Consider the following 18819-nt stretch of genomic DNA (forward strand, 5'->3'; position numbering starts at 1 on the left):
GCTCCATCGATTCCTGCGGCTGGGATGCGCTGGGCGCTCCATCGATTCCTGCGGCTGGGATACGCTGGGCGCTCCACCAATTCCTGCAGCTGGGATACGCTGGGCGCTCCATCGATTCCTGCGGCTGGCATACGCTGGGGCTCCATCGATTCCTGCGGCGGGGATACGCTGGGAACTCCATCGATTCCTGCGACTGGGATACGTTGGGCGCTCCATCGATTCCTGCGGCTGGGATACGCTGGGCGCTCCACCAATTCCTGCAGCTGGGATACGCTGGGCTCTCCACCGATTCCTGCAGCTGGGATACGCTGGGCTGGAATACGCTGGGCGCTCCATCGATTCCTGTGGCTGGGATACGCTGGGGCTCCATCGATTCCTGCGACTGGGATACGTTGGGCGCTCCATCGATTCCTGCGACTGGGATACGCTGGCCGCTCCACCGATTCCTGCAGCTGGGATACACTGGGCTGGGATACGCTTAGCGCTCCATCGATTCCTGAGGCTGGGATACGCTGGGCTGGGATACGCTGGGCGCTCCATCGATTCCTGCGGCTGGGATACGCTGGGCGCTCCACCAATTCCTGCAGCTGGGATACGCTGGGCTGGGATACGCTGGGCGCTCCATCGATTCCTGCGGCTGGGATACGCTGGGCGCTCCACCGATTCCTGCAGCTGGGATACGCTGGGCTGGGATACGCTGGGCGCTCCATCGATTCCTGCGGCTGGGATAAGCTGGGGCTCCATCGATTCCTGCGACTGGGATACGTTGGGCGCTCCATCGATTCCTGCGACTGGGATACGCTGGGCTGGGATACGCTTAGCGCTCCATCGATTCCTGCAGCTGGGATACGCTTAGCGCTCCATCGATTCCTGCGGCTGGGATACGCTGGGCGCTCCATCGATTCCTGCAGCTGGGATACGCTGGGCTGGGATACGCTGGGCGCTCCATCGATTCCTGCGGCTGGGATACGCTGGGGCTCCATCGATTCCTGCGACTGGGATACGTTGGGCGCTCCATCGATTCCTGCGACTGGGATACGCTGGGCGCTCCACCGATTCCTGCAGCTGGGATACACTGGGCTGGGATACGCTTAGCGCTCCATCGATTCCTGCGGCTGGGATACGCTGGGCGCTCCATCGATTCCTGCAGCTGGGATACGCTGGGCTACGCTGGGGCTCCATCGATTCCTGCGGCTGGGATACGCTGGGGCTCCATCGATTCCTGCGACTGGGATACGTTGGGCGCTCCATCGATTCCTGCGACTGGGATACGCTGGGCGCTCCACCGATTCCTGCAGCTGGGATACACTGGGCTGGGATAAGCTTAGCGCTCCATCGATTCCTGCGGCTGGGATACGCTGGGCGCTCCATCGATTCCTGCAGCTGGGATACGCTGGGCTGGGATACGCTGGGCGCTCCATCGATTCCTGCGGCTGGGATACGCTGGGCGCTCCATCGATTCCTGCGGCTGGGATACGCTGGGCGCTCCATCGATTCCTGCAGCTGGGATACGCTGGGCTGGGATACGCTGGGCGCTCCATCGATTCCTGCGGCTGGGATACGCTGGGCGCTCCATCGATTCCTGCGGCTGGGATACGCTGGGCGCTCCATCGATTCCTGCGGCTGGGATACGCTGGGCGCTCCATCGATTCCTGCGGCGGGGATACGCTGGGCGCTCCATCGATTCCTGCGACTGGGATACGCTGGGCGCTCCACCAATTCCTGCAGCTGGGATACGCTGGGCTGGGATACGCTGGGCGCTCCATCGATTCCTGCGGCTGGGATACGCTGGGCGCTCCACCAATTCCTGCAGCTGGGATACGCTGGGCTGGGATATGCTGGGCGCTCCATCAATTCCTGCGGCTGGGATACGCTGGGGCTCCATCGATTCCTGCGGCGGCGATACGCTGGGCGCTCCATCGATTCCTGCGACTGGGATACGTTGGGCGCTCCATCGATTCCTGCGACTGGGATACATTGGGCGCTCCACCGATTCCTGCAGCTGGGATACGCTGGGCGCTCCACCGATTCCTGCAGCTGGGATACGCTGGGCTGGGATACGCTGGGCGCTCCATCGATTCCTGCGGCTGGGATATGCTGGGGCTCCATCGATTCCTGCGACTGGGATACGTTGGGCGCTCCATCGATTCCTGCGACTGGGATATGCTGGGCGCTCCACCGATTCCTGCGGCGGGGATACACTGGGCTGGGATACGCTTAGCGCTCCATCGATTCCTGCGGCTGGGATACGCTGGACGCTCCATCGATTCCTGCAGCTGGGATACGCTGGGCTGGGATACGCTGGGCGCTCCATCGATTCCTGCGGCTGGGATACGCTGGGCGCTCCATCGATTCCTGCGGCTGGGATACGCTGGGCGCTCCATCGATTCCTGCAGCTGGGATACGTTGGGCTGGGATACGCTGGGCGCTCCATGGATTCCTGCGGCTGGGATACGCTGGGCGCTCCATGGATTCCTGCGGCTGGGATACGCTGGGCGCTCCATCGATTCCTGCAGCTGGGATACGCTGGGCTGGGATACGCTGGGCGCTCCATCGATTCCTGCGGCTGGGATACGCTGGGCGCTCCATCGATTCCTGCGGCTGGGATACGCTGGGCACTCCATCGATTCCTGCGGCTGGGATACGCTGGGCGCTCCATCGATTCCTGCGGCGGGGATACGCTGGGCGCTCCATCGATTCCTGCGACTGGGATACGCTGGGCGCTCCACCAATTCCTGCAGCTGGGATACTCTGGGCTGGGATACGCTGGGCGCTCCATCGATTCCTGTGGCTGGGATACGCCGGGCGCTCCACCAATTCCTGCAGCTGGGATACGCTGGGCTGGGATACGCTTAGCGCTCCATCGATTCCTGCGGCTGGGATACGCTGGGCGCTCCATCGATTCCTGCAGCTGGGATACGCTGGGCTGGGATACGCTGGGCGCTCCATCGATTCCTGCGGCTGGGATACGCTGGGCGCTCCATCGATTCCTGCGGCTGGGATACGCTGGGCACTCCATCGATTCCTGCAGCTGGGATACGTTGGGCTGGGATACGCTGGGCGCTCCATGGATTCCTGCGGCTGGGATACGCTGGGCGCTCCATGGATTCCTGCGGCTGGGATACGCTGGGCGCTCCATCGATTCCTGCAGCTGGGATACGCTGGGCTGGGATACGCTGGGCGCTCCATCGATTCCTGCGGCTGGGATACACTGGGCGCTCCATCGATTCCTGCGGCTGGGATACGCTGGGCACTCCATCGATTCCTGCGGCTGGGATACGCTGGGCGCTCCATCGATTCCTGCGGCGGGGATACGCTGGGCGCTCCATCGATTCCTGCGACTGGGATACGCTGGGCGCTCCACCAATTCCTGCAGCTGGGATACTCTGGGCTGGGATACGCTGGGCGCTCCATCGATTCCTGCGGCTGGGATACGCCGGGCGCTCCACCAATTCCTGCAGCTGGGATACGCTGGGCTGGGATATGCTGGGCGCTCCATCGATTCCTGCGGCTGGGATACGCTGGGGCTCCATCGATTCCTGCGGCGGGGATACGCTGGGCGCTCCATCGATTCCTGCGGCGGGGATACGCTGGGCGCTCCATCGATTCCTGTGCCTGGGATATGTTGGGCGATCCATCGATTCCTGCGGCTGGGATACACTGGGCGCTCCATCGATTCCTGCAGCTGGGATACGCTGGGCTGGGATACGCTGGGCGCTCCATCGATTCCTGCGGCTGGGATACGCTGGGGCTCCATCGATTCCTGCGGCTGGCATACGCTGGGCGCTCCATCGATTCCTGCGGCTGGAATACACTGGGGCTCCATCGATTCCTGTGGCTGGGATACGCTGGGCGCTCCACCGATTCCTGCGACTGGGATACGCTGGGCGCTCCATTGATTCCTGCGACTGGAATACGCAGGGCGCTCCACCGATTCCTGCGGCTGGGATACACTGTGCTGGGATACACTGGGGCTCCATCGATTCCTGTGACTGGGATACGATGGGGCTCCATCGATTCCTGCGGCAGGGATACGCTGGGCGCTCCGTCAATTCCTGCGGCTGGGATACGCTGGGCGCTCCCCTGATTCCTGCGGCTGGGATACGCTGGGGCTCCACCGATTCCTGCAGCTGGGATACGCTGGGCGCTCCATCGATTCCTGCGGCTGGAATATGCTGGGCGCTCCATCGATTCCTGCTGCTGGAATGCACTGGGGCTCCATCGATTCCTGTGGCTGGGATGCGCTGAGCGCTCCACCGATTCCTGCGGCTGGGATACGCTGGGCGCTCCACCGATTCCTGCGGCTGGGATACACTGTGCTGGGATACACTGGGGCTCCATCGATTCCTGTGACTGGGATACGATGGGGCTCCATCGATTCCTGCGGCAGGGATACGCTGGGCGCTCCGTCGATTCCTGCGGCTGGGATACGCTGGGGCTCCATCGATTCCTGCGGCTGGCATACGCTGGGCGCTCCATCGATTCCTGCGGCTGGAATACACTGGGGCTCCATCGATTCCTGTGGCTGGGATACGCTGGGCGCTCCACCGATTCCTGCGACTTGGATACGCTGGGCGCTCCATCGATTCCTGCGACTGGAATATGCAGGGCGCTCCAACGATTCCTGCGGCTGGGATACACTGGGGCTCCATCGATTCCTGTGACTGGGATACGATGGGGCTCCATCGATTCCTGCGGCAGGGATACGCTGGGCGCTCCGTCGATTCCTGCGGCAGGGATACGCTGGGCGCTCCGTCGATTCCTGCGGCTGGGATACGCTGGGGCTCCACCGATTCCTGCAGCTGGGATACGCTGGGCGCTCGATCGATTCCTGCGGCTGGAATACGCTGGGCGCTCCATCGATTCCTGCTGCTGGAAAACACTGGGGCTCCATCGATTCCTGTGGCTGGGATACGCTGAGCGCTCCACCGATTCCTGCGGCTGGGATACGCTGGGCGCTCCACCGATTCCTGCGACTTTGATACGCTGGGCGCTCCACCGATTCCTGCGACTTTGATACGCTGGGCGCTCCACCGATTCCTGCGACTGGGATACGCTGGGCGCTCCATCGATTCCTGCAGCTGGAATACGCTGGGCTGGGATACGCTGGGCGCTCCATCGATTCCTGCGGCTGGGATACGCTGGGCGCTCCATCGATTCCTGCGGCTGGGATACGCTGGGCGCTCCATCGATTCCTGCGGCGGGGATACGCTGGGCGCTCCATCGATTCCTGCGACTGGGATACGCTGGGCGCTCCACCAATTCCTGCAGCTGGGATACGCTGGGCTGGGATATGCTGGGCGCTCCATCGATTCCTGCGGCTGGGATACGCTGGGCGCTCCACCAATTCCTGCAGCTGGGATACGCTGGGCTGGGATACGCTGGGCGCTCCATCGATTCCTGCAGCTGGGATACGCTGGGGCTCCATCGATTCCTGCGGCGGGGATACGCTGGGCGCTCCATCGTTTCCTGCGACTGGGATACGTTGGGCGCTCCATCGATTCCTGCGGCTGGGATACGCTGGGCGCTCCACCAATTCCTGCAGCTGGGATACGCTGGGCTGGGATACGCTGGGCGCTCCATCGATTCCTGCGGCTGGGATACGCTGGGCGCTCCACCGATTCCTGCAGCTGGGATACGCTGGGCTGGGATACGCTGGGCGCTCCATCGATTCCTGTGGCTGGGATACGCTGGGGCTCCATCGTTTCCTGCGACTGGGATACGTTGGGCGCTCCATCGATTCCTGCGACTGGGATACGCTGGCCGCTCCACCGATTCCTGCAGCTGGGATACACTGGGCTGGGATACGCTTAGCGCTCCATCGATTCCTGCGGCTGGGATACGCTGGGCTGGGATACGCTGGGCGCTCCATCGATTCCTGCGGCTGGGATACGCTGGGCGCTCCACCAATTCCTGCAGCTGGGATACGCTGGGCTGGGATACGCTGGGCGCTCCATCGATTCCTGCGGCTGGGATACGCTGGGCGCTCCACCGATTCCTGCAGCTGGGATACGCTGGGCTGGGATACGCTGGGCGCTCCATCGATTCCTGCGGCTGGGATACGCTGGGCGCTCCACCAATTCCTGCAGCTGGGATACGCTGGGCTGGGATACGCTGGGCGCTCCATCGATTCCTGCAGCTGGGATACGCTGGGGCTCCATCGATTCCTGCGGCGGGGATACGCTGGGCGCTCCATCGTTTCCTGCGACTGGGATACGTTGGGCGCTCCATCGATTCCTGCGGCTGGGATACGCTGGGCGCTCCACCAATTCCTGCAGCTGGGATACGCTGGGCTGGGATACGCTGGGCGCTCCATCGATTCCTGCGGCTGGGATACGCTGGGCGCTCCACCGATTCCTGCAGCTGGGATACGCTGGGCTGGGATACGCTGGGCGCTCCATCGATTCCTGTGGCTGGGATACGCTGGGGCTCCATCGTTTCCTGCGACTGGGATACGTTGGGCGCTCCATCGATTCCTGCGACTGGGATACGCTGGCCGCTCCACCGATTCCTGCAGCTGGGATACACTGGGCTGGGATACGCTTAGCGCTCCATCGATTCCTGCGGCTGGGATACGCTGGGCTGGGATACGCTGGGCGCTCCATCGATTCCTGCGGCTGGGATACGCTGGGCGCTCCACCAATTCCTGCAGCTGGGATACGCTGGGCTGGGATACGCTGGGCGCTCCATCGATTCCTGCGGCTGGGATACGCTGGGCGCTCCACCGATTCCTGCAGCTGGGATACGCTGGGCTGGGATACGCTGGGCGCTCCATCGATTCCTGCGGCTGGGATACGCTGGGGCTCCATCGATTCCTGCGACTGGGATACGTTGGGCGCTCCATCGATTCCTGCGACTGGGATACGCTGGGCGCTCCACCGATTCCTGCAGCTGGGATACACTGGGCTGGGATACGCTTAGCGCTCCATCGATTCCTGCGGCTGGGATACGCTGGGCGCTCCATCGATTCCTGCAGCTGGGATACGCTGGGCTGGGATACGCTGGGCGCTCCATCGATTCCTGCGGCTGGGATACGCTGGGGCTCCATCGATTCCTGCGACTGGGATACGTTGGGCGCTCCATCGATTCCTGCGACTGGGATACGCTGGGCGCTCCACCGATTCCTGCAGCTGGGATACGCTGGGCACTCCATCGATTCCTGCAGCTGGGATACGCTGGGCTGTGATACGCTGGGGCTCCATCGATTCCTGCGGCTGGGATACGCTGGGGCTCCATCGATTCCTACGACTGGGATACGTTGGGCGCTCCATCGATTCCTGCGACTGGGATACGCTGGGCACTCCACCGATTCCTGCAGCTGGGATAAACTGGGCTGGGATACGCTTAGCGCTCCATCGATTCCTGCGGCTGGGATACGCTGGGCTGGAATACGCTGGGCGCTCCATCGATTCCTGCGGCTGGGATACGCTGGGCGCTCCATCGATTCCTGCGGCTGGGATACGCTGGGCGCTCCATCGATTCCTGCAGCTGGGATACGCTGGGCTGGGATACGCTGGGCGCTCCATCGATTCCTGCGGCTGGGATACGCTGGGCGCTCCATCGATTCCTGCGGCTGGGATACGCTGGGCGCTCCATCGATTCCTGCGGCTGGGATACGCTGGGCGCTCCATCGATTCCTGCAGCTGGGATACGCTGGGCTGGGATACGCTGGGCGCTCCATCGATTCCTGCGGCTGGGATACGCTGGGCGCTCCATCGATTCCTGCGGCTGGGATACGCTGGGCGCTCCATCGATTCCTGCGGCTGGGATACGCTGGGCGCTCCATCGATTCCTGCAGCTGGGATACGTTGGGCTGGGATACGCTGGGCGCTCCATCGATTCCTGCGGCTGGGATATGCTGGGCGCTCCATCGATTCCTGCGGCTGGGATACGCTGGGCGCTCCATCGATTCCTGCAGCTGGGATTCGCTGGGCTGGGATACGCTGGGCGCTCCATCGATTCCTGCGGCTGGGATACGCTGGGCGCTCCATCGATTCCTGCGGCTGGGATACGCTGGGCGCTCCACCAATTCCTGCAGCTGGGATACGCTGGACTGGGATATGCTGGGCGCTCCATCGATTCCTGCGGCTGGGATACGCTGGGGCTCCATCGATTCCTGCGGCGGGGATACGCTGGGCGCTCCATCGATTCCTGCGACTGGGATACGTTGGGCGCTCCATCGATTCCTGTGACTGGGATACGTTGGGCGCTCCATCGATTCCTGCGGCTGGTATACGCTGGGCGCTCCATCGATTCCTGCAGCTGGGATACGCTGGGCTGGGATACGCTGGGCGCTCCATCGATTCCTGCGGCTGGGATATGCTGGGGCTCCATCGATTCCTGCGACTGGGATACGTTGGGCGCTCCATCGATTCCTGCGACTGGGATATGCTGGGCGCTCCACCGATTCCTGCAGCTGGGATACACTGGGCTGGGATACGCTTAGCGCTCCATCGATTCCTGCGGCTTGGATACGCTGGGCGCTCCATCGATTCCTGCAGCTGGGATACGCTGGGCTGGGATACGCTGGGCACTCCATCGATTCCTGCGGCTGGGATACGCTGGGCGCTCCATCGATTCCTGCGGCTGGGATACGCTGGGCGCTCCATCGATTCCTGCAGCTGGGATACGTTGGGCTGGGATACGCTGGGCGCTCCATCGATTCCTGCGGCTGGGATATGCTGGGCGCTCCATCGATTCCTGCGGCTGGGATACGCTGGGCGCTCCATCGATTCCTGCAGCTGGGATTCGCTGGGCTGGGATACGCTGGGCGCTCCATCGATTCCTGCGGCTGGGATACGCTGGGCGCTCCATCGATTCCTGCGGCTGGGATACGCTGGGCACTCCATCGATTCCTGCGGCTGGGATACGCTGGGCGCTCCATCGATTCCTGCGGCGGGGATACGCTGGGCGCTCCATCGATTCCTGCGACTGGGATACGCTGGGCGCTCCACCAATTCCTGCAGCTGGGATACTCTGGGCTGGGATACGCTGGGCGCTCCATCGATTCCTGCGGCTGGGATACGCCGGGCGCTCCACCAATTCCTGCAGCTGGGATACGCTGGGCTGGGATATGCTGGGCGCTCCATCGATTCCTGCGGCTGGGATACGCTGGGGCTCCATCGATTTCTGCAGCGGGGATACGCTGGGCGCTCCATCGATTCCTGCGGCGGGGATACGCTGGGCGCTCCATCGATTCCTGCGACTGGGATACGCTGGGCGCTCCACCAATTCCTGCAGCTGGGATACTCTGGGCTGGGATACGCTGGGCGCTCCATCGATTCCTGCGGCTGGGATACGCCGGGCGCTCCACCAATTCCTGCAGCTGGGATACGCTGGGCGCTCCATCGATTCCTGCGGCTGGGATACGCTGGGGCTCCATCGATTCCTGCGGCGGGGATACGCTGGGCTGGAATACGCTGGGCGCTCCATCGATTCCTGCGGCTGGGATACGCTGGGCGCTCCATCAATTCCTGCGGCTGGGATACGCTGGGCGCTCCATCGATTCCTGCAGCTGGGATACGCTGGGCTGGGATACGCTGGGCGCTCCATCGATTCCTGCGGCTGGGATACGCTGGGCGCTCCATCGATTCCTGCAGCTGGGATACGCTGGGCTGGGATACGCTGGGCGCTCCATCGATTCCTGCGGCTGGGATACGCTGGGCGCTCCATCGATTCCTGCGGCTGGGATACGCTGGGCGCTCCATCGATTCCTGCGGCTGGGATACGCTGGGCGCTCCATCGATTCCTGCGGCGGGGATACGCTGGGCGCTCCATCGATTCCTGCGACTGGGATACGCTGGGCGCTCCACAAATTCCTGCAGCTGGGATACGCTGGGCTGGGATACGCTGGGCGCTCCATCGATTCCTGCGGCTGGGATACGCTGGGCGCTCCACCAATTCCTGCAGCTGGGATACGCTGGACTGGGATATGCTGGGCGCTCCATCGATTCCTGCGGCTGGGATACGCTGGGGCTCCATCGATTCCTGCGGCGGGGATACGCTGGGCGCTCCATCGATTCCTGCGACTGGGATACGTTGGGCGCTCCATCGATTCCTGTGACTGGGATACGCTGGGCGCTCCATCGATTCCTGCGGCTGGTATACGCTGGGCGCTCCATCGATTCCTGCAGCTGGGATACGCTGGGCTGGGATACGCTGGGCGCTCCATCGATTCCTGCGGCTGGGATATGCTGGGGCTCCATCGATTCCTGCGACTGGGATACGTTGGGCGCTCCATCGATTCCTGCGACTGGGATATGCTGGGCGCTCCACCGATTCCTGCAGCTGGGATACACTGGGCTGGGATACGCTTAGCGCTCCATCGATTCCTGCGGCTTGGATACGCTGGGCGCTCCATCGATTCCTGCAGCTGGGATACGCTGGGCTGGGATACGCTGGGCACTCCATCGATTCCTGCGGCTGGGATACGCTGGGCGCTCCATCGATTCCTGCGGCTGGGATACGCTGGGCGCTCCATCGATTCCTGCAGCTGGGATACGTTGGGCTGGGATACGCTGGGCGCTCCATCGATTCCTGCGGCTGGGATATGCTGGGCGCTCCATCGATTCCTGCGGCTGGGATACGCTGGGCGCTCCATCGATTCCTGCAGCTGGGATTCGCTGGGCTGGGATACGCTGGGCGCTCCATCGATTCCTGCGGCTGGGATACGCTGGGCGCTCCATCGATTCCTGCGGCTGGGATACGCTGGGCACTCCATCGATTCCTGCGGCTGGGATACGCTGGGCGCTCCATCGATTCCTGCGGCGGGGATACGCTGGGCGCTCCATCGATTCCTGCGACTGGGATACGCTGGGCGCTCCACCAATTCCTGCAGCTGGGATACTCTGGGCTGGGATACGCTGGGCGCTCCATTGATTCCTGCGGCTGGGATACGCCGGGCGCTCCACCAATTCCTGCAGCTGGGATACGCTGGGCTGGGATATGCTGGGCGCTCCATCGATTCCTGCGGCTGGGATACGCTGGGGCTCCATCGATTTCTGCAGCGGGGATACGCTGGGCGCTCCATCGATTCCTGCGGCGGGGATACGCTGGGCGCTCCATCGATTCCTGCGACTGGGATACGCTGGGCGCTCCACCAATTCCTGCAGCTGGGATACTCTGGGCTGGGATACGCTGGGCGCTCCATCGATTCCTGCGGCTGGGATACGCCGGGCGCTCCACCAATTCCTGCAGCTGGGATACGCTGGGCGCTCCATCGATTCCTGCGGCTGGGATACGCTGGGGCTCCATCGATTCCTGCGGCGGGGATACGCTGGGCGCTCCATCGATTCCTGCGGCTGGGATACGTTGGGCGCTCCATCGATTCCTGCAGCTGGGATACGCTGGGCTGGGATACGCTGGGCGCTCCATCGATTCCTGCGGCTGGGATACGCTGGGCCTCCATCGATTCCTGCGGCTGGCATACGCTGGGCGCTCCATCGATTCCTGCGGCTGGAATACACTGGGGCTCCATCGATTCCTGTGGCTGGGATAAGCTGGGCGCTCCACCGATTCCTGCGACTGGGATACGCTGGGCGCTCCATCGATTCCTGCGACTGGAATACGCAGGGCGCTCCACCGATTCCTGCGGCTGGGATACACTGTGCTGGGATACACTGGGGCTCCATCGATTCCTGTGACTGGGATACGATGGGGCTCCATCGATTACTGCGGCAGGGATACGCTGGGCGCTCCGTCGATTCCTGCGGCTGGGATACGCTGGGCGCTCCCCTGATTCCTGCGGCTGGGATATGCTGGGGCTCCACCGATTCCTGCAGCTGGGATACGCTGGGCGCTCCATCGATTCCTGCTGCTGGAATACACTGGGGCTCCATCGATTCCTGTGGCTGGGATGCGCTGAGCGCTCCACCGATTCCTGCGGCTGGGATACGCTGGGCACTCCACCGATTCCTGCGGCTGGGATACACTGTGCTGGGATACAGTGGGGCTCCATCGATTCCTGTGACTGGGATACGATGGGGCTCCATCGATTCCTGCGGCTGGGATACGCTGGGCGCTCCACCGATTCCTGCGACTTGGATACACTGGGCGCTCCATCGATTCCTGCGACTGGAATATGCAGGGTGCTCCAACAATTCCTGCGGCTGGGATACACTGGGCGCTCCACCAATTCCTGCAGCTGGGATACTCTGGGCTGGGATACGCTGGGCGCTCCATCGATTCCTGCGGCTGGGATACGCCGGGCGCTCCACCAATTCCTGCAGCTGGGATACGCTGGGCTGGGATATGCTGGGCGCTCCATCGATTCCTGCGGCTGGGATACGCTGGGGCTCCATCGATTTCTGCAGCGGGGATACGCTGGGCGCTCCATCGATTCCTGCGGCGGGGATACGCTGGGCGCTCCATCGATTCTTGCGACTGGGATACGCTGGGCGCTCCACCAATTCCTGCAGCTGGGATACTCTGGGCTGGGATACGCTGGGCGCTCCATCGATTCCTGCGGCTGGGATACGCCGGGCGCTCCACCAATTCCTGCAGCTGGGATACGCTGGGCTGGGATACGCTGGGCGCTCCATCAATTCCTGCGGCTGGGATATGCAGGGGCTCCATCGATTTCTGCGGCTGGCATACGCTGGGCGCTCCACCGATTCCTGCGGCTGGGGTACACTGGGCGGTCCATCGATTCCTGCGGCTGGAATACACTGGGGCTCCATCGATTCATGTGGCTGGGATACGCTGGGCGCTCCACCGATTACTGCGGCTGGGATACGCTGGGCGCTCCACCGATTCCTGTGACTGGGATACGCTGGGCGCTCCATCGATCCCTGCGACTGGAATACGCTGGGCGCTCCACCGATTCCTGCGGCTTGGATACACTGGGATGGGATACACTGGGGCTCCATCGATTCCTGTGACTGGGATACGTTGGGGCTCCATCGATTCCTGCGGCTGGGATATGCTGGGCGCTCCCCTGATTCCTAGGGCTGGGATACGCTGGGCGCTCCCCTGATTCCTGCAGCTGGGATACGCTGGACGCTCCCCTGATTCCTGCGGGTGGGATACGCTGGGCGCTCCATCGATTCCTGCGGCTGGAATATGCTGGGCGCTCCATTAATTCCCGCGGCTAGGATACACTGGGCTGGGATACACTGGGGCTCCATCGATTCCTGCGGCTGGGATACGCTGGGCTGGGATACGCTGGGAGCTCCACTGATTCCTGCAGCTGGGATACGCTGGGCTGGGATACACTGGGCGCTCCATCGATTCCTGAGACTGGGATACGCTGGGCGCTCCACCGATTCCTGCAGCTGGGATATGCTGGGCTGGGATACGCTGGGCGCTCCATCGATTCCTGCGGCTGTGATACGCTGGGGCTCCATCGATTCCTGCGGCGGGGATACGCTGGGCGCTCCATCGATTCTTGCGACTGGGATACGCTGGGCGCTCCACCAATTCCTGCAGCTGGGATACTCTGGGCTGGGATACGCTGGGCGCTCCATCGATTCCTGCGGCTGGGATACGCCGGGCGCTCCACCAATTCCTGCAGCTGGGATACGCTGGGCTGGGATACGCTGGGCGCTCCATCAATTCCTGCGGCTGGGATATGCAGGGGCTCCATCGATTTCTGCGGCTGGCATACGCTGGGCGCTCCACCGATTCCTGCGGCTGGGGTACACTGGGCGGTCCATCGATTCCTGCGGCTGGAATACACTGGGGCTCCATCGATTCATGTGGCTGGGATACGCTGGGCGCTCCACCGATTACTGCGGCTGGGATACGCTGGGCGCTCCACCGATTCCTGTGACTGGGATACGCTGGGCGCTCCATCGATCCCTGCGACTGGAATACGCTGGGCGCTCCACCGATTCCTGCGGCTTGGATACACTGGGATGGGATACACTGGGGCTCCATCGATTCCTGTGACTGGGATACGTTGGGGCTCCATCGATTCCTGCGGCTGGGATATGCTGGGCGCTCCCCTGATTCCTAGGGCTGGGATACGCTGGGCGCTCCCCTGATTCCTGCAGCTGGGATACGCTGGACGCTCCCCTGATTCCTGCGGGTGGGATACGCTGGGCGCTCCATCGATTCCTGCGGCTGGAATATGCTGGGCGCTCCATTAATTCCCGCGGCTAGGATACACTGGGCTGGGATACACTGGGGCTCCATCGATTCCTGCGGCTGGGATACGCTGGGCTGGGATACGCTGGGAGCTCCACTGATTCCTGCAGCTGGGATACGCTGGGCTGGGATACACTGGGCGCTCCATCGATTCCTGAGACTGGGATACGCTGGGCGCTCCACCGATTCCTGCAGCTGGGATATGCTGGGCTGGGATACGCTGGGCGCTCCATCGATTCCTGCGGCTGTGATACGCTGGGGCTCCATCGATTCCTGCGGCTGGCATACGCTGGGCGCTCCACCTATTCCTGCGGCTGGGATACGCTGGGGCTCCACCGATTCCTGCAGCTGGGATACGCTGGGGCTCCACCGATTCCTGCAGCTGAGATACGCTGGGCGCTCCACCGATTCCTTTGGCTGGGATACGCTGGGCGCTCCACCGATTCCTGCGGCTTGGATACACTGGGATGGGATACACTGGGGCTCCATCGATTCCTGTGACTGGGATACGTTGGGGCTCCATCGATTCCTGCGGCTGGGATATGCTGGGCGCTCCCCTGATTCCTGGGGCTGGGATACGCTGGGCGCTCCCCTGATTCCTGCGGCTGGGATACGCTGGACGCTCCCCTGATTCCTGCGGCTGGGATACGCTGGGCGCTCCATCGATTCCTGCGGCTGGAATACGCTGGGCGCTCCATTAATTCCTGCGGCTGGGATACACTGGGCTGGGATACACTGGGGCTCCATCGATTCCTGCGGCTGGGATACCCTGGGCTGGGATACGCTGGGCGCTCCACTGATTGCTGCAGCTGGGATACGCTGGGCTGGGATACGCTGGGCGCTCCATCGATTCCTGAGACTGGAATACGCTGGGCGCTCCACCGATTCCTGCAGCTGGGATATGCTGGGCTGGGATACGCTGTGCGCTCCATCGATTCCTGCGGCTGTGATACGCTGGGGCTCCATCGATTCCTGCGGCTGGCATACGCTGGGCGCTCCACCTATTCCTGCGGCTGGGATACGCTGGGCGCTCCGTCGATTCCTGCGGTTGGGATACGCTGGGCGCTCCCCTGAATCCTGCGGCTGGGATATGCTGGGGCTCCACCGATTCCTGCAGCTGGGATACGCTGGGGCTCCACCGATTCCTGCAGCTGAGATACGCTGGGCGCTCCACCGATTCCTTTGGCTGGGATACGCTGGACGCTCCATCGATTCCTGCTGCTGGAATACACTGGGGCTCCATCGAGTGGCTGGGATACGCTGAGCGCTCCACCGAATCCCGCGACTGGGATACGCTGGGCGCTCCACCGATTTCTGCGACTGGGATACGCTGGGCGCTCCACCGATTCCTGCGGCTGGGATACGCTGGGCACTCCATCGATTCCTGCGACTGGGATACGCTGGGCGCTCCATCGATTCCTGCGGCGGGGATATGCTGGGCGCTCATCGATTCCTGCGACTGGGATACGCTGGGCGCTCCATCGATTCCTGCGGCTGGGATACGCTGGTGCTGCATCGATTCCTGCGGCTGGCATACGCTGGGCGCTCCACCGATTCCTGCGGCTGGGATACACTGGGTGCTCCATCGATTCCTGCGGCTGGAATACACTGGAGCTCCATCGATTCCTGTGGCTGGGATACGCTGGGCTGGGATACACTGGGGCTCCATCGATTCCTGCGACTAGGATACGCTGGGGCTCCATCGATTCCTGCGGCTGGGATACGCTGGGCGCTCCACTGATTCCTGCGGCTGGGATACGCTGGGCACTCCACCGATTCCTGCGGCTGGGATACACTGGGTGCTCCATCGATTCCTGCGGCTGGAATACACTGGAGCTCCATCGATTCCTGTGGCTGGGATACGCTGGGCTGGGATACACTGGGGCTCCATCGATTCCTGCGACTAGGATACGCTGGGGCTCCATCGATTCCTGCGGCTGGGATACGCTGGGCGCTCCACTGATTCCTGCAGCTGGGATACGCTGGGCACTCCACCTATTCCTGCGGCTGGGATACGCTGGGTGCTCCGCCGATTCCTGCGGCTGGGATACGCTGGGCGCTTCATCGATTCCTGAGACTGGGATACGCTGGGTGCTCCACCGATTCCTGCAGCTGGGATACGCTGGGCGCTCCATCGATTCCTGCGGCTGGAATACGCTGGGCTGGGATACGCTGGGCGCTCCACCGATTCCTGCAGCTGGGATGCGCTGGGCTGGGATATGCTGGGCGCTCCATCGATTCCTGTGGCTGGGATACGCTGGGTGCTCCGTCGATTCCTGCGACTGGGATACGCTGGGCGCTCCATCGATTCCTCAGACTGGGATACGCTGGGCGCTCCATCGATTCCTGAGACTGGAATACGCTGGGCGCTCCGATTCCTGCGACTGGGATATGCTGGGCGCTCCATCGATTCCTGCGACTGGGATACGCTGGGCGCTCCATCGAATCCTGAGACTGGGATACTCTGGGCGCTCCACCGATTCCTGCAGCTGGGATACGCTGGCCTGGGATATGCTGGGCGCTCCATCGATTCCTGTGGCTGGAATACGCTGGGCTGGGATACGCTGGGCGCTCCACCGATTCCTGCAGCTGGGATGCGCTGGGATGGGATATGCTGGCCGCTCCATCGATTCCTGCGGCTGGGATACGCTGGGCGCTCCATCGATTCCTGAGACTGGGATACTCTGGGCGCTCCATCGATTCCTAAGACTGGGATACGCTGGGCGCTCCACCGATTCCTGCGACTGGGATACGCTGGGCGCTCAATCGATTCCTGCGACTGGGATACGCTGGGCGCTCCACCGATTCCTGCAGCTGGGATATGCTGGCCTGGGATACGCTGGGCGCTCCATCGATTCCTGTGGCTGGCATACGCTGGGCGCTCCCACAAATTCCTGCGGCTGGGATACGCTGGGTGCTCCGTCGATTCCTGCGGCTGGGATACGCTGGGCGCTCCATCGATTCCTGCGACTGGGATATGCTGGGCGCTCCATCGATTCCTGAGACTGGGATACGCTGGGCGCTCCACCGATTCCTGCAGCTGGGATACGCCGGGCTGGGATACGCTGGGCGCTCATCGATTCCTGCGACTGGGATACGCTGGGCGCTCCATCGATTCCTGCGGCTGGGATACGCTGGTGCTGCATCGATTCCTGCGGCTGGCATACGCTGGGCGCTCCACCGATTCCTGCGGCTGGGATACACTGGGTGCTCCATCGATTCCTGCGGCTGGAATACACTGGAGCTCCATCGATTCCTGTGGCTGGGATACGCTGGGCTCGGATACACTGGGGCTCCATCGATTCCTGCGACTAGGATACGCTGGGGCTCCATCGATTCCTGCGGCTGGGATACGCTGGGCGCTCCACTGATTCCTGCGGCTTGGATACGCTGGGCACTCCACCGATTCCTGCGGCTGGGATACACTGGGTGCTCCATCGATTCCTGCGGCTGGAATACACTGGAGCTCCATCGATTCCTGTGGCTGGGATACGCTGGGCTGGGATACACTGGGGCTCCATCGATTCCTGCGACTAGGATACGCTGGGGCTCCATCGATTCCTGCGGCTGGGATACGCTGGGCGCTCCACTGATTCCTGCGGCTGGGATACGCTGGGCACTCCACCGATTCCTGCGGCTGGGATACGCTGGGTGCTCCGCCGATTCCTGCGGCTGGGATACGCTGGGCGCTTCATCGATTCCTGAGACTGGGATACGCTGGGTGCTCCACCGATTCCTGCAGCTGGGATACGCTGGGCGCTCCATCGATTCCTGCGGCTGGAATACGCTGGGCTGGGATACGCTGGGCGCTCCACCGATTCCTGCAGCTGGGATGCGCTGGGCTGGGATATGCTGGGCGCTCCATCGATTCCTGTGGCTGGGATACGCTGGGTGCTCCGTCGATTCCTGCGACTTGGATACGCTGGGCGCTCCATCGATTCCTGAAACTGGGATACGCTGGGCGCTCCATCGATTCCTGAGACTGGAATACGCTGGGCGCTCCGATTCCTGCGACTGGGATATGCTGGGCGCTCCATCGATTCCTGCGACTGGGATACGCTGGGCGCTCCATCGAATCCTGAGACTGGGATACTCTGGGCGCTCCAACGATTCCTGCAGCTGGGATACGCTGGCCTGGGATATGCTGGGCGCTCCATCGATTCCTGTGGCTGGAATACGCTGGGCTGGGATACGCTGGGCGCTCCACCGATTCCTGCAGCTGGGATGCGCTGGGATGGGATATGCTGGCCGCTCCATCGATTCCTGCGGCTGGGATACGCTGGGCGCTCCATCGATTCCTGAGACTGGGATACTCTGGGCGCTCCATCGATTCCTAAGACTGGGATACGCTGGGCGCTCCACCGATTCCTGCGACTGGGATACGCTGGGCGCTCAATCGATTTCTGCGACTGGGATACGCTGAGCGCTCCATCGAATCCTGAGACTGGGATACACTGGGCGCTCCACCGATTCCTGCAGCTGGGATATGCTGGCCTGGGATACGCTGGGCGCTCCATCGATTCCTGTGGCTGGCATACGCTGGGCGCTCCCACAGATTCCTGCGGCTGGGATACGCTGGGTGCTCCGTCGATTCCTGCGGCTGGGATACGCTGGGCGCTCCATCGATTCCTGCGACTGGGATATGCTGGGCGCTCCATCGATTCCTGAGACTGGGATACGCTGGGCGCTCCACCGATTCCTGCAGCTGGGATACGCCGGGCTGGGATACGCTGG

The sequence above is a fragment of the Aquarana catesbeiana genome, linkage group LG03 (assembly GCF_042186555.1).
Source record: "Aquarana catesbeiana isolate 2022-GZ linkage group LG03, ASM4218655v1, whole genome shotgun sequence".
NCBI classification, from domain to species: domain Eukaryota; kingdom Metazoa; phylum Chordata; class Amphibia; order Anura; family Ranidae; genus Aquarana; species Aquarana catesbeiana.